The sequence below is a fragment of the Aulonocara stuartgranti genome, assembly GCF_965226115.1.
Source record: "Aulonocara stuartgranti genome assembly, chromosome: 3".
NCBI classification, from domain to species: domain Eukaryota; kingdom Metazoa; phylum Chordata; class Actinopteri; order Cichliformes; family Cichlidae; genus Aulonocara; species Aulonocara stuartgranti.
Genome location: NC_138941.1, coordinates 14,858,073 through 14,872,556, shown reverse-complemented (window position 1 = coordinate 14,872,556; position 14,484 = coordinate 14,858,073). Strand labels below are relative to the sequence as shown.

Sequence of the window (14,484 nt, the reverse complement as noted above, 5' to 3'; positions counted from 1 at the left end):
CAGGGCAACAATGGAGTGGTTTAAAACAAAACATGTCCATGTGTTAGAATGGCCCAGTCAAAGTCCAGATCTAAATCCAATCAAGAATCTGTGGCAAGATCTGAAAACTGCTGTTCACAAACGCTGCCCATCTAATCTGACTGAGCTGGAGCTGTTTTGCAAAGAAGAATGGGCAAAGATTTCAGTCTGTAGATGTGCAAAGCTGGTAGAGACATAAGGCAAACCGGATTATAAGGAGCACTGTCGATTTCCAGAAAAATCAAAGGACTGATTTTTAGAGTGCCTTATTTTCCGAAAAGCACAGTAATAACATAATAACAACGGCCCGCTAGCATGCTCTTGGTTGCTGAGGGCTATGCTGTGGCTGAGCTGCAAGATTAACTCTGCAAAACCAACTTTCATCAAGTAACAGGGCTCTAGAGTGCAACCAATTTGGTCGCAAATGCGAATCCGTGTAAATGAGAGCAGGTACACTGATTCCACACAAAGACGTAAACACAGAACGGACCCGACGCATCAGAATCAGCTTTGTCTTTCTCGGCTTTCTCACCCGACGGCTCGTAGACGGACACGCTGTCGGAGCTTAGCGATCCTGATGCGTCCGGTCCGCGCTGTGTTTACGTCTTCTTGCGCTGATTCTGAGCTGCAGGTTTTGTCTCTCCAACCAAAATTCACAGAGCCAGCAGCAAAAGAAGCAGCAAACTGCGCTTCACATTTGATCAATGTCGTCATTAATTTTGCTGTTTTGCTTCCACGACTATTAAAATCACACTCCATGCACAGCTAGCTCTCTCTCTATCTCTCTCTGTACTTCAAGAACAGTTTCCCGTCTCCAATCTCTGTTTTCTGTATTTTTCATTCGCTTATTACCCACCAGTCTACCGTTGTTTACAGCGCTGTCGGCTGCTGTCTTTTTCTTTTTTTCACTTAAATGACCTCGGACAAGAAAGCCTATTTTTTCTGTTGTTCAATACTGAAGAAATTTAAACTTCATATGCAGAACATTGTAGAATATTTTTAAGGTTATCTGCTATAAAAAGCCAGACCAGGAAAATCTCCTTCATGTTTTTCTGTGTTTTATTCTTAGTTACTTTCACACAAAGGCATCTGCTGTGATGTTCACAATTCTGATGAAGTCAGTACTGATAAATGATCAGAGTTATAATATTTCTGACTGTCTGAGGCTAAGTTGAATCGAATCGGGACTTTGAAAACCGGAATCGAATGGATTATAGAAATCAGTGATGATACCCAGCCCTAGTGAGCAGCCTAGGCACGACAGAAGTGGATGTAGCTGTAATAGGAAAACAACTATTGCTAACTTTTCTGTTAAGTCAAGTCCTGATCCTTCTGAAATTCATAGCCAGTGCTCTGACACGGTGTCATCAATCTTTGAAAGCTGAAAAAGCACAGTGTATCCAGAAAAACACATTATATTATATCAATTATTATAAAATTTGTGTGCGCCTAACTTTTTAAAGTTAGGCGTACCGGTACGCCCATGGCAAAAAGTTAGTCTAGAGCCCTGCAGTAAAGACGAGAGTTGGTTTTGAAAGGTGCAAAGAAGGGAGGGATGAGAAGTAAAAAGCAGCTACTGTCAGTCTTTACAGACAGAAGGACTGATTGGCCGTCTGGGAGCCCAACGGATGTTAAAAAAAAGAGAAAAAAAAGTTGAAAACGTTGAAGGTTTGATCATCTACTCCCTCATCTCCATCTCGTTTTTACTCCCACTCATTTCCAGCAGCCGTCTCTGTTAGTCTGCCTTCCCATTTCCATCCTAATGAGGATTTATTCCCACTGAAGCAGCTGCACGGCGCAGGGAAAGAAGACGCAGGAACCGCACGCTGAGTTCATCCACAACTTCTGACCTTCCCTGTCTCTCTCCATCCACCTCTCTTCTATCCGTTTAGATGTTTACCTGTCCATGTGACTGTTGACATTAGGAAGCTGTCACTAAACTGCTGTCGCTGCCAATGACTGTCATGTCCCCCTCGAGTGTTAGCCCCCCTCCAGAGCTCTAAAGCACAGGCTTTAATAAGCCCGGCAAGAGAAATGCCAGCTTCCTATGCAGCCTGAGCTGAGAACATTGGAGTGACAAAGAAGAGGGGGGCAAAAGTCTGATGCACACTAGGGCTGCCACGATTAGTCGACTAGTCACGATTACGTCGACTATCAAAATCGTCGTTTGAAGCTTTGTAAGATCACAAAAGACGCAGGAATAAGTAGTAGGATTTAAGAGTGTAATAACGGACTGAAACAGAAGATGGCAGCACTGCATGTACAAGGATGCCAGCTGCCGTTAAACCCCGAAGAAGAAGAAGCTGTGTCCCAGAATTCATAGCGCAGCCCAGCTCAGTTTCCAACAATGGCGGCAGCTAGTTAGTTTTAACATTACTCTTATTATTCTTTCTGGGTCACAAAATAAACGTTTAACATGTTTTCAGGCGAGAGTGTAGCTGTGTAAACCTCAAATATCTGCTCAGTTTATCAAGACACCGCATATTTCAAAAGCGCTCCGACGTTTTCAGAGACTTCTGTTAGTCACTAGCTCGATAGCTAGCCGGGAGCAAGGCTCATTAGAGCCGGTGAGAACACCGGACTCCCGGCAAATCGTTTTCAAACCCACCGCCGTCTTTCGCTACTCAGGTTAAACATGATATAAGTCACTTAGATAACTTAAAAATGTTATTGTTTGGCTTTTTTTAGTATTTTATTTGTTCCTGAGCAAATCGGTTTAGCTAAGATTAAAGTTATAGTTTTTACACAGCTGAGTAAACGTCAAGCAGACAACTGATTATCAGAAGTGTGAGATGCTGGAGAATATACTCCGGTGTCCTGTTATATTTTAGATAGCAAGGAGCAGACGGCTGAGTTTATTAAACTTCACCGAAACAATCTGCAAATTTCATTAAAATTTAATAAACTATCATCTTGTCTTTATTTTTAGTTAGCACATACCTGAAACACTTAAAGCTGTAAGCTAATGATAGTTATATAAGAGCAGATGCTGCTGGTGCAATAAGCTGTACGTTTTACGTACAATGGATGATGATCTGATTTAGGGCTGCACGATTTTGCATAAAATGAGAATCACGATTTTTTGGCTTAGAATTGAGATCACGATTCTCTCACGATTTTCTTCCATCCATCTTCATCCGCTTTATCCGAGGCCGGGTCGCGGGGGCAGCAGCCTAAGCAAAGAGGCCCAGACCTCCCTCTCCCCAGCCACCTCCTCCAGCTTATCCGGGGGAATACCAAGGCGTTCCCAGGCGCAGGGAACAAACCCTCTCGTCCACCGGGAAAAACCCCAACGTACCGGCAGCAAGCCGAGGGGATATTAGAATACCCACCCCAGCCCGCCGCCTCTCACCAGGGGCAACGATTTTCTTTTCCAGTATAAATATTTATTGCACTTATTAACTGCACATCAACTTCGTAACAGTTGAGACTGAACATAAAAACAATAAATAAACATAAAAACAACAAATGTCTCACGTTTTGTTGTTGCCGCAAAATGTTGTACTGCTTGAAATTCCGTCTCCACCGTTGCTCGACACTGTGTGTATAGAGCAGGTAGTGCAACAATAGAAAAATAGTTGCGGGACAGCACTGTGTAGCGTTTGTCTAGGGTGTTGATCATTCTCCTAAATTGCTCGTTTTGCACAGTGTTGATGGGAGCCATATCTTTGGTCAGGTGATAAGTGATAGCCTCCGTAATTTCTTTGTGCCTGCGAGAGTTCGACGGGTATAGGGAAGCGCTGTATAAGGTTCCCGTTATTGATGTTTGGGTGGTTGACCGGGACGGATTTTCTCCTGTCACTTTCTCGTCATCCCTGACGTGCTCTCCGTTGTTTTTTCCCTGCTAATTTTAGCATCACACGGCACAGCTTCTGTATCACGTGGTATAAGGCTCCGCCCTTGTCATTTGTTGAGCAGGAAGAGTGAGCGCTTGGTTTCATGCAGAGTACGTCCCGGATCAAAATGCGGTACAATCGTCGTAGTCTTTTTTTTTTCTTTTTTTTAAATCGTCATTTGGAAATGAGATCGCACATAAGTATGAATCGAGATCGCGATTTTCTAACGATTAATCGTGCAGCCCTAATCTGATTAGTCGACTAATCGCAAAAATAATCAGTGACTAGTCGACTATCAAAATAATCGTTTGTGGCAGCCCTAATGCACACAGGGAAAAGTTAGAGAGGAAAAGAGAGAGCAGGAAATTACTCTTACTCTTAGGACGTATATGGCCCAACAGGCCTCGTGATACAGATGAGCTACATCCTCCTGGAAAGCAGCTGCCAATACAGTCTCCCCCATCTGCTGCAAGGCAGATGCTTCAAAACAGAGTGAGAAGTAAAGAGAGAGGGAAGGAACTCAAACAAATTAACACTATATTTTATCTTTAATAATCATATATATTGCTTTACCAAAACAGCTTGTTTTTGTGTTTTTTAAACTACCATCTCTCTTAAACCAACTTGAATTGAACAGTGAGCACAGCCACCAAGTTCTATGTAACAAAAATACAGGGATGGGAGGGAGGGAGACGGTACCTGCACTGACGTTTAAAAAGAAGGAATAGGAGGAGGAGGGGTGGAGGTGGTGGAGCTCTCCGACAGGGGGAAAACTGAGATTTCAGTAAAGCTCAGTCCAAAGCACTTTCCTAATGATTTCCCTGTAACATTAGTCCTCGAGGTCCCCGTCACAGCAGACTACTGTGAGTGCCACCAGACAGTTAATGAGACAAAAACGAGACGCTCTTACAGCCAGGAGGATGCTTCCAGATGACGCTTGATTAATTTGATTGATTATCTGTGAATAAGTCTTGAACCTCTCCTCAGTTCTTTATATTTTGCCTGTGCTGAGCCAGATGTTCTTCTTCTTCCTTTCTTTAGACTTTCTGAAGGTCATTTAAAGTTTTTCTTTGGACATTAACTGCTTTTTCACCCATTTTCAGTCCAGTCCTTGTACCTGATCGCTTTCAGAGCGATATTTTTGTTTTTTGGGGGGGTTAAACCACTTAACCTAACTCAAGGGGACAAACCCGAGTTGTCAAATACAATACAAAACACACAACTTAGCAAAGAACCAATTTTAAATTTTATCTTTAGGGACTTTGTTACTAGCAACCTGTCACAGAAACACACTATTTAATTTCTTTGGATTGGGAAAGTAGAAGACAGAAAAAAAGGGGACAAGCTGAAAAATCTATCTACAGTGGAGGAACAGTACCTGAAAGTCATGTCAAAAAAATATTCAGCAAACACCTGACACAGGACCTGAAAGATGCACTTGGTCCTTCAGTTGATCCATCTAGTGTTCACCAAAGCCTCATCTCATGGTGTCAGTGAAGGGTGGCTGTCAAGAAGCCATTATTAAGGAAGGGAACAGGGAGAAAAGGCTGAGGGATAACAAATTACACAAGAACTGGACTGAAAATCAGTAGCAGCAGGTCTGATGGAGTGATGAACCAAAATTTGACAGTTCTGGTTCAAATTGTGGTAATATGTCTACAACCACCTCTAAACTACTGTACAGCTCTGCCATAGTTTGGGTCTGCATTTCAGCCAGGGTGTTGGGGATTTCGTCAAAATTGATGGAATTATGAAAAGTACCACCAGACTTTGATGCACCATGCAATACCATCTGGAAAGCGTCTGATCGGCAGCAGCTTACTAAACACATCGAAACACCATCATTCATGGACTGACCTGAGCCGTGTGGGATCATCTCGGCAGAGAATGGAACAAAACGGCAGCTGATATCGAAAGAAGAGCTCTGAATGTCCTTAAAGAAGCTCGGAGAACTATTCCTGAAGACTACTTAAAGGAATTCCAAAGAAATGGGCCTAAGAGAGTTCAGGGCGTGCTGAAGATAAAGATGCTCAAGCTCATTACCTCATTATATCAACTCTGTTTTTGCCTTTTATATTGTATTTTCATGTAAACTTTTCAAATTTAAACTGTTGCACTCGTTTCCCATTACCCAGCAAGTTATATCTTAGAATTAAGGTGTGGCTCAAACTTTTGCACAGTCCTACATTTCCCATCTATAAAATGATTTGACACCTGATAAACCTTTAAAAGCACTGACCTGCCTCTCCAACTATCTGTTTTAAACAACACGCACTTACCAGCAGTTGTGTTGCGTTTTCGTCAGGTTAGTGGCTCAGACCTAAAACAGCCCAACATTATCTCTAATTCAGGTCTGGACCCAAGCTGACCCATTAAAGTACGTGGTACTCCTTTCATTTGTACTTGTGTACTCAGGCATAAATTAGACTTTTCAGGTACAAACTAAATAACACAAAGAGGAGCTTATGAATAAGAATGAAACTGAGAGGCCCACTGCAAGAAGATACACACCCAAGTGCTGAGATTGTAAAGATGAAAAGTGAGCAGAGGAAAACGAGCGTTTCAGGACAACGAGGCGGTTTCCTCTTCTTCCCATCTGGCAGCCTCACAGCGGGGAGTTATGAGGTAGCCCCAACCTACCTCACATCTCGCCGCTGTGCAAGAACGAGCTCAGCAACACAAGCATCCTCTCTCTTTCGCGAGTGCATACGTGCACATCTACAGTGCTGCATGCCAATGAACCCATTTTCTTGGAGCACCTACACAAGCTGCAATCTACAGATCGTGTTTCACAGCGCTACAGCGAGAGGCAAACACCTCCCTCTGTTTGTGCTTCATTCTAGCTTCGCCCTTCTCTTCCCAACCACACACACCAACACCTTCCTCTTGTGAATTTTATTTTAATCCTTAACATAAAGACAGCTATAAATTAGGATAATCAAACTTGATTTATTACCTCCTGCACCCCCCCACTGTGTGTTCAACAGGAAGCTAAAGACTGGTGCTGTTAAAGTGTTCAAAAAACAGCAGGAGCTCGGTGTGAGGCCACAGTGGGCCAAAAAACACAAGATGACCTCCAGCAAGGACAAAATGTATCTGGACGTCTCTGTGAGCATCTGTCTCACTGTGTAAGTGTAGCAGTGTCTGTGTGTGCATGGCTGGGCAACAGAGACAGCACAACTGAAAGCCAGCACTCAGACGAGGACCCGGTGCATCGTCTGTCTCATCTCAGCCAGTTTACTTACAAACTCTTTAAGTTTGAATTTTAAAGCCGACAATGTGCACAGGGCAGTGATATTTAAAATGAAGGTAAACTATTCCAATCTCTGCAGCCCCAATTGTGTATCTCACACACACACACACAGTCCTGAATTCATTACTGAAGTCTCATCCAGACATTCAATGTGCTCTGTAATTAAATTGAGACGTGGGGTCAAAATTCCCACCTAGATTGAGTGAGATGAAATAGAAATCGGCTCTCCTCTAACTGACTTTATAGAAATAATTACATAAGCTGCATTTATAACTGTTATTAAATAACAGCAGCACACGAGAACTAAAGTGTAATCCCAGCACATTTCGCTTCGCTTGCACTGATTCTTTAGAGATGACGACCGTGGTGGGTAATTAAGGGCAAACAATATACAAGTTGCGTGAAAAATGGAGGCTGCATTACCTTTCCAAAGCTTCCTTTCCCGATGGCCCGCAGTATCTGGAAGTGGTCAAAGTTTACTGTGGAGAAAATGAGAAGCAGTTAGTGAGAACGTGTCAGTTTGAGCTGAGCTATAAAACAGGGAACATGACATGTACAGCACTGTGCAAAAGTCTTGAGCCATCCCTCATTTGCTTCCAGGGATCCGGACTTCCCTGTAATCTTTAAAGTGGTATTAAGGAATAGCTCTCCAGGCTTTTTAAAGTGTTTCTGATTTTTAATCCAGGGCTTGTATTTGACCACTTTTTGTCTGTTAAGACCCTTCACACTAATCTCTGAAACATTCAAACATAAACAGACACCTAAGTCATGGAAAGGACCAGAAAACTTAACAAAGAACCAATTTTAAATTGTATCTGTACACATTTACTTGCAGCCTATTGCAAAAAAACAAAAGCCCACATCATTTGTTCTCACTTCTTTAGTTGAAGAATGCAGTTAATAACACCGTTAACACAGACTGACCTGGCAAAACAGGAAAAAATAAGGGGGTGGTTCAAGACTTTTGCTCGGTACTGTATGAGAAATGGAAATGTGCACTTCACAATGTATCGCTGCACTTCGGCAGTACTGTGAAGATTAAATGTTTTTTCCTTCCCGATGCATGTGAAAGGTTAAGACTTACATCTCCAAATGTACTGGAACTGATTTGAACCAGAGGACTCAGCCACACTGTTACTATGTACTGCATAAACACGTTTACCGATGAAGGTAAATCAGACGCTGTCCTGACTGTGTGGCTAAATTTTGTGCTGAAAGCATCAAATCAATTGAATATGATTAACTTGCTATGAGAGGTTTTTACTCCAAGTGTGACTTTTTCTGGCTTCATACACCTTTCAGGGTCAAATTCAAGCACTTTGTGAGCACGTTTAATGTCCATTTTCAACATTTTCCAGCACATTACCATAAAAAGGATGCATATTTCACTTCGCATCACCTGAATAAGATCACGTGAAAGGCCAAATTAATAAGTCTTCTCATCAGATATTGATGCTTCTTTCTTATGTGACACAAAAAACAGGAGGAGACAGATCTTTGCTTGTGTTGTTTTTTAAGTTCATTCATTCAAAACTAACTGTAAGACGCTTAACTACATTGCAGTCTGTGTTATTGTTGTAGACCTAATTATCACCTTTAAAGTGTTTGTGCTAATAACATCATGTAGAGTAAGACAGGCATAGAGAACAGCACTGACTGGGAGAGGCTTTGAACAGATGACATACTCAGATCAATTCAACACTTTAGACTTTAAAAATGCACAAGCGTCTTTCAAAAACCCATTTATTTAATCTATCATCATTGATATTATTATGTACAGTTATAATGTACTGTTCATCTCCCTTAAATAAACAGGCAGCCTTAAAGTGTGAAATAGTCACTTGTCTACTGTCTCAGTGGCTGATAGTGCCCCACAGGCCTCAATGTCAGCTTGAAGCCATCATGTTTCAATTGTTTAATGAGAAACAGATTTTGAATGAAAGCGAGGAAACTTCGGTAGCACAAAAAAGTGCCTATTCTTTGTTCCCATACGGTTCAGTCATATTACCGTCATTTCCCCCTAAGCTGTTCCCAAAGACACCAGGTTAATACTTGAAAAGGCTGCAGCGATACACAAAAATATCATCAATATTCTGTTTACTTGGTGACAACGTCGCTTTTAGCCTTCAATCAGAAAGCCTGACGTTGGCTAGTTAAGCATCGGGCTAACGTTTAACGCTTTCACTTGAGGGAAGTAACTCGTATTACTGCTACTGCTGTGTAATCTTGGTTCAATTCACAGCATATTCTACAAGTTACCCTGCAATAACTAACTGTTAGAATAGCGCCACCGTATTGTATCGCACTGAGTGCACTTCAATCCTTTATCCCGCGAGTTTGCTAGCTAGCAAAATAATAATACCAATTTTAAACAAATAACATGTGTAACGTACACACTCGAGAAAATTATTTACTAGTACTTACGCAAACTCCCCCGTTGTGAAAACGTACAAATCCTTCTTGTATTTTTCGTTTTCCAGCAAACACTCATTAAAACGGCCTCCAGGCACATTAGCGCACTCACCCCCGACTGATCAGGGAGGGGGTGAGGGGTCACACATTGAAACAGACTAACGTGCAGAGGTACAGCCCAGGCAGAGAAATGTTGCTTTTAGACTTTGCGACTCGTTTTATTTCTCTATCTGATAAGAAAAATATTCAATCAGATAGTTATTTGTGGTGAATGAAATACGGTTACAGTTTCAAGAAGTTTTAAGCACCAAATCCGAAATCCAAGCACTGCAATATTAAAATCCAATTCAATTTCTTGTTTGCTCCGAAATCTACGACATGACTATATACAGAAAAGCTTGACATGGTATGCAAAAACAACCCCGAAGACAATACAAATACAAATACATGAACAAAAAATGTTTAAACTGTCAGTTATGTCATTTTAAAATTTTCCAAAACTAACATTTTCTTTGATTGACTGATATTAAATTGATTAGGGTCAAGTCTAGTGTGAACAATATTACACAAACAAGCACGTGTGCGCATGCGCACATATTAGAATCGCTTCGCTCGCTTCTCATATGTGCGCATGCGCACATATTAGAATCGCTTCGATCGCTTGTGACGCGGTAACTTTGCTTTGATCCTTTCTGACGTCATAACTTTGCTTTGATCCCAAAACCCATAAATAGGAGCGCTCACCTGTTACTTTATGCTTAACGGACGTTGACCTGCAGCAACTAAAACCCTTTCGAGAAGTTTTGAGAGCAATTTACGAGAGAAACCAAAACAAGTTCAGTTTTGTTTCTCACCAATTCACAGCGCAAACAGACACATTACACCATGTCAGCCAACCCATCCTTCGGCTCAGATGAGCTTGGAATATCTAAAGGAACCATTTTGGGAGATCACCACATGGTGGAGGCTTTCCTTGGAGAAGGAAGCTTTGGTGTTGTAACGAAATGTCGCGATACAAAAAAGAACCAAACTGTTGCTATTAAAGTCAACAAGAGCGACCCTGAAATTCTGCTCCAGGCAAAACTGGAAATTTTCATCCTGGAGCAGCTACGACGCTTGGATCCAGACAGGTGCAACATTGTCGAATGGAACGGCTATTTCCTCGATGGAGAGCGCATTTGCTTGAATTTCGAACTCCTCGACCAAAGCCTGTCAGACTACATAGGGGACCAGAATAACCGAGGTCTCCCAATGAGAGAAATCAGGCCAATTTTGCATCAGCTCGCAAATGCTCTATTCCACCTGGGTTCTGTGGGAATAGTGCATGCTGACCTCAAACCTGTCAACATCATGGTTGTGAACCGCAGTGAGTCTCAAGTCAGAGTCAAACTTATAGACTTTGGCATCGCATGTAACACCTCTGCAGTGATTCCTGGTGACTGTGTGGGGACAATTGGTTATTGTGCACCTGAGATTATGCTTGGCACTCCATATGATGAAGCAATCGACATGTGGTCTCTGGGGCTGGTAGCTGTGGAGCTTGCTACAGGGGTGCCTCTCTATCCTGGGGAAGACGATTATGACGTTTTGAAATTCATAATTGAAACTCAGGGTCAGCTACCAGATCATCTCCTAGAGTCTGGCTTGTACACTGATTGCTATTTCATCGAGGATAACCACAACGAACAGCGCTGGACATTTAAGACCCCAGAACAATTTCAATACGAGACAGATTATCGATCCAAGGAAACTCGATTGATAAAACTTAAGTGTCTCGATGACCTCGAACAACTGCTGAAAGTTAGGCGAGGACCGGAAAATGGCCAAACATTATTTGTAAGGCTAATCAAAGAAATGTTGGCCTTGGATGCAAATCAGCGCATAACACCCTCGGAGGTTCTGAAGCATCCCTTTTTCGACCCTGGCCTCTCAAGGAGAACCCCCTGCACGGACATGAATAGTACACGGGGAGAACTCCTTGTGCTCTCTCAGCAGCCTTCAAGCTGGAAAATTCATGGATCGCAAAACTTCAGCTGCAGTTTCCAAAACTCAGTTGAATTTCCTCAAAAAAGAGATGTCAACACCTCAGCCAACCCATCTGCCTCTGAAGATGATCTTCAAATAACGGAAGGGACCATTTTAGGAGATCACCACGTGGTAGAGGCCTTCCTTGGAGAAGGAGGCTTTGGTTTGGTAACCAGATGTCGCGATACAAAAAACAACAAAACGGTTGCTATTAAAGTCAACAAGAGCGACCCTGAAATTCTGCTCCAGGCAAAACTGGAAATTTTCATCCTGGAGCAGCTACGACGCTTGGATCCAGACAGGTGCAACATTGTCGAATGGAACGGCTATTTCCTCGATGGAGAGCGCATTTGCTTGAATTTCGAACTCCTCGACCAAAGCCTGTGGGACTACATTGGGGACCGGAATAACCGAGGTCTCCCAATGAGAGAACTCAGGCCAATTTTGCATCAGCTCGCAAATGCTCTGTTCCACCTGGGTTCTGTGGGAATAGTGCATGCTGACCTCAAACCTGGAAACATCATGGTTGTGAACCGCAGTGAGTCTCCCGTCAAAGTCAAACTCATAGACTTTGGCCTCGCATGTCCTGCTTCTGCAGTGATTCCTGGTGACCGTGTGGGGACAATTGGTTATTGTGCACCTGAGGTTATGCTTGGCATTCCATACGACAAAGCAATCGACATGTGGTCTCTGGGGCTGGTAGCTGTGGAGCTTGCTACAGGGGTGCCTCTCTATCCTGGGGAAGACGATTATGATGTTTTGAAATTCATAATTGAAACCCAGGGTCAGCTACCAGATCATCTCCTAGAGTCTGGCTTGTACACTGACAGCTATTTCATCGAGGATAACTACAACAAACAGCGCTGGACATTTAAGACCCCAGAACAATTTCAATACGAGACACATTATCGATCCAAGGAAACTCGATATATAAAACTTAAGCGTCTCGATGACCTTGAACAACTGTTGAAGGTTAGGCGAGGACCGGAAAATGGCCAATCATTATTTGTAAGGCTAATCAAAGAAATGTTGGCCTTGGATGCAAATCAGCGCATAACACCCTCGGAGGTTCTGAAGCATCCCTTTTTCGACCCTGGCCTCTCAAGGAGAACCCCCTGCACTGACATGAATAGTACAGGGGGACAAAACCTTGTGCTCTCTCAGCAGCAATCATCGTTTGGGTGGCCAGAATTCTAGGGGAGCTAGAAATTCTTGTGGAAAAAAAGCCCAAAACAATAACATCAACAAAAACAACCAATGAATGTGGTCTTAAACTTGGGCACAATTTGGCTTGAAATCCATCAACTAATCTCTCAATATTCAAAGCGGAGCAGCAGACAACTTACCATCACATCAGTCCTTCAATCAGACCTACAACAAACGTCTTCCTTCTCTCACCCCAACCGGTCGCAGCAGATGGCCGCCCCGACCTGAGCCTGGTTCTGCTGGAGGTTTCTTCCTGTAAAAAGGGAGTTTTTCCTTCCCACTGTCGCCAAAGTGCTTGCTCATAGGGGGTCATATGATTGTTGGGTTCTCTGTATGTATTATTGTAGGGTCTACCTTACAATAATACATACAGCCTTGAAGTGACTGGTGATGTGATTTGCTGCTGAATGAATTGGGAACTAATTGGAAATCTGGATATTAATTAAATAAACCTGCTTTGAGCATCAATTAATTGTTGTTTGAAATTCTTTATAAATATATAAATATAGTGCCACTCTTCTACTGTTTAAATTGCAACTGTTTAAAACTGACTAATTTATTCATACACTTGAGCATAAACACACGCACAGTAAATGGCCTGTATTTGTACAGCGCTTTACTTAGTCCCCAAGGACCCCAAAGAGCTTTACACTACATTCAGTCATTCACACATTCACACACTGGTGATGGCAGCTACATTGTAGCCACAGCTGCCCTGGGGCGCACTGACAGAGGCGAGGCTGCCGGACACTGGCGCCACCGGGCCCTCTGACCACCACCAGTAGGCAACGGGTGAAGTGTCTTGCCCCGGGACACAACGACCGAGACTGTCGGAGGCGGGGCTCAATCTGGCAACCTTCCAATTACAGGATGAACTGCGAACTCTTGAGCCACGATTGCCCTATATACACATATACTTTACAGTACTAGTCAGTGCTTACATACTAGTTCTTTTCCCTACTTTTTCATGCTTACTGGTACAAATGCCTGTTACTAGAGTTAAATGCTATCAATGTATTCTCACAGTTATGGAACTGTACAAATGCATACAAAATAACGCTCACGTAAACATAACTGTGCACTAGCTTGCCCTTATTGCTGCAGTTTGTTTCAAGTTGTTCTCTCTCTCTCTCTCTCTCTCTCTCTCTCACACACACACACACACACACACACACACACACTATGTAACGTTTCAGCAAGAAAATACCGCCCCTCCCCCCCACAGTGACACCACCACCACTAGTCTGCACAGCTGACATGAGGCAGCATGGATCCATCCTTTCATGCTATTTATGCCAAATTCTGACCCGACCATCTGCATGTCAGAGCAGAAATCAAGACTCATCAGACCAGGCAACATTTATCCAATCTTCTCATGTCAAATTTTGAGAACTGTAGCTTCAATTTCCTGTTCTTAGCTGACCAAAACGCTCTTCTGCATTCTTTGGTTGCAACAAATGGTTGTATGAGCTACGGTTGCCTTCCTATCAGACATTTTTCTCTGACCGTTGACATCAATAAGGCAGTTTTTCCAAGAGAACTGCCTTTCACTGGATATTTTCTCATTTTTGTCACCGAAAAGGGTGTCTGTGTTACTTCTTGTCTTATATATATTGTCTCTGTTTTCCTCTGTCCTTTGTCAGAGTGTCTGTTCACCTACCCCCTGTGTCTCCATATTCCCAGTGTTCAAGGTTTCCGAGTGTTTTCCCAGTTTAGGTTTTCATGGTTGGTTCT

At 42.8% G+C, this 14,484-nt stretch overlaps 2 protein-coding genes and 1 long non-coding RNA gene across 4 annotated transcripts in view; all 3 read right to left on the bottom strand.

Moving 5' to 3' along the window:
* Window positions 1–9,658, bottom strand: part of LOC309702654 — a 29,983-nt gene extending 20,325 nt beyond the window's left edge. The window contains exons 1-3 of one of the 2 annotated variants that reach the window (XR_014275683.1): window positions 9,532–9,658; window positions 7,531–7,586; window positions 4,537–5,358 (exon numbers count right to left, since the gene is read on the bottom strand). This is a non-coding gene — a long non-coding RNA (uncharacterized lncRNA). Of the gene's footprint in view, window positions 1–4,536; window positions 5,359–7,530; window positions 7,587–9,531 lie in introns of those variants that run through there. The other variant, XR_014275682.1, reaches the window with a different exon arrangement.
* Window positions 1–14,484, bottom strand: part of LOC309702569 (uncharacterized protein) — a 1,256,944-nt gene that overhangs the window by 682,147 nt on the left and 560,313 nt on the right.
* LOC309702578 (protein NLRC3-like) overlaps window positions 1–14,484 on the bottom strand; it is a 174,090-nt gene that overhangs the window by 41,183 nt on the left and 118,423 nt on the right. The gene's annotated exons all lie outside the window — the stretch shown is intronic.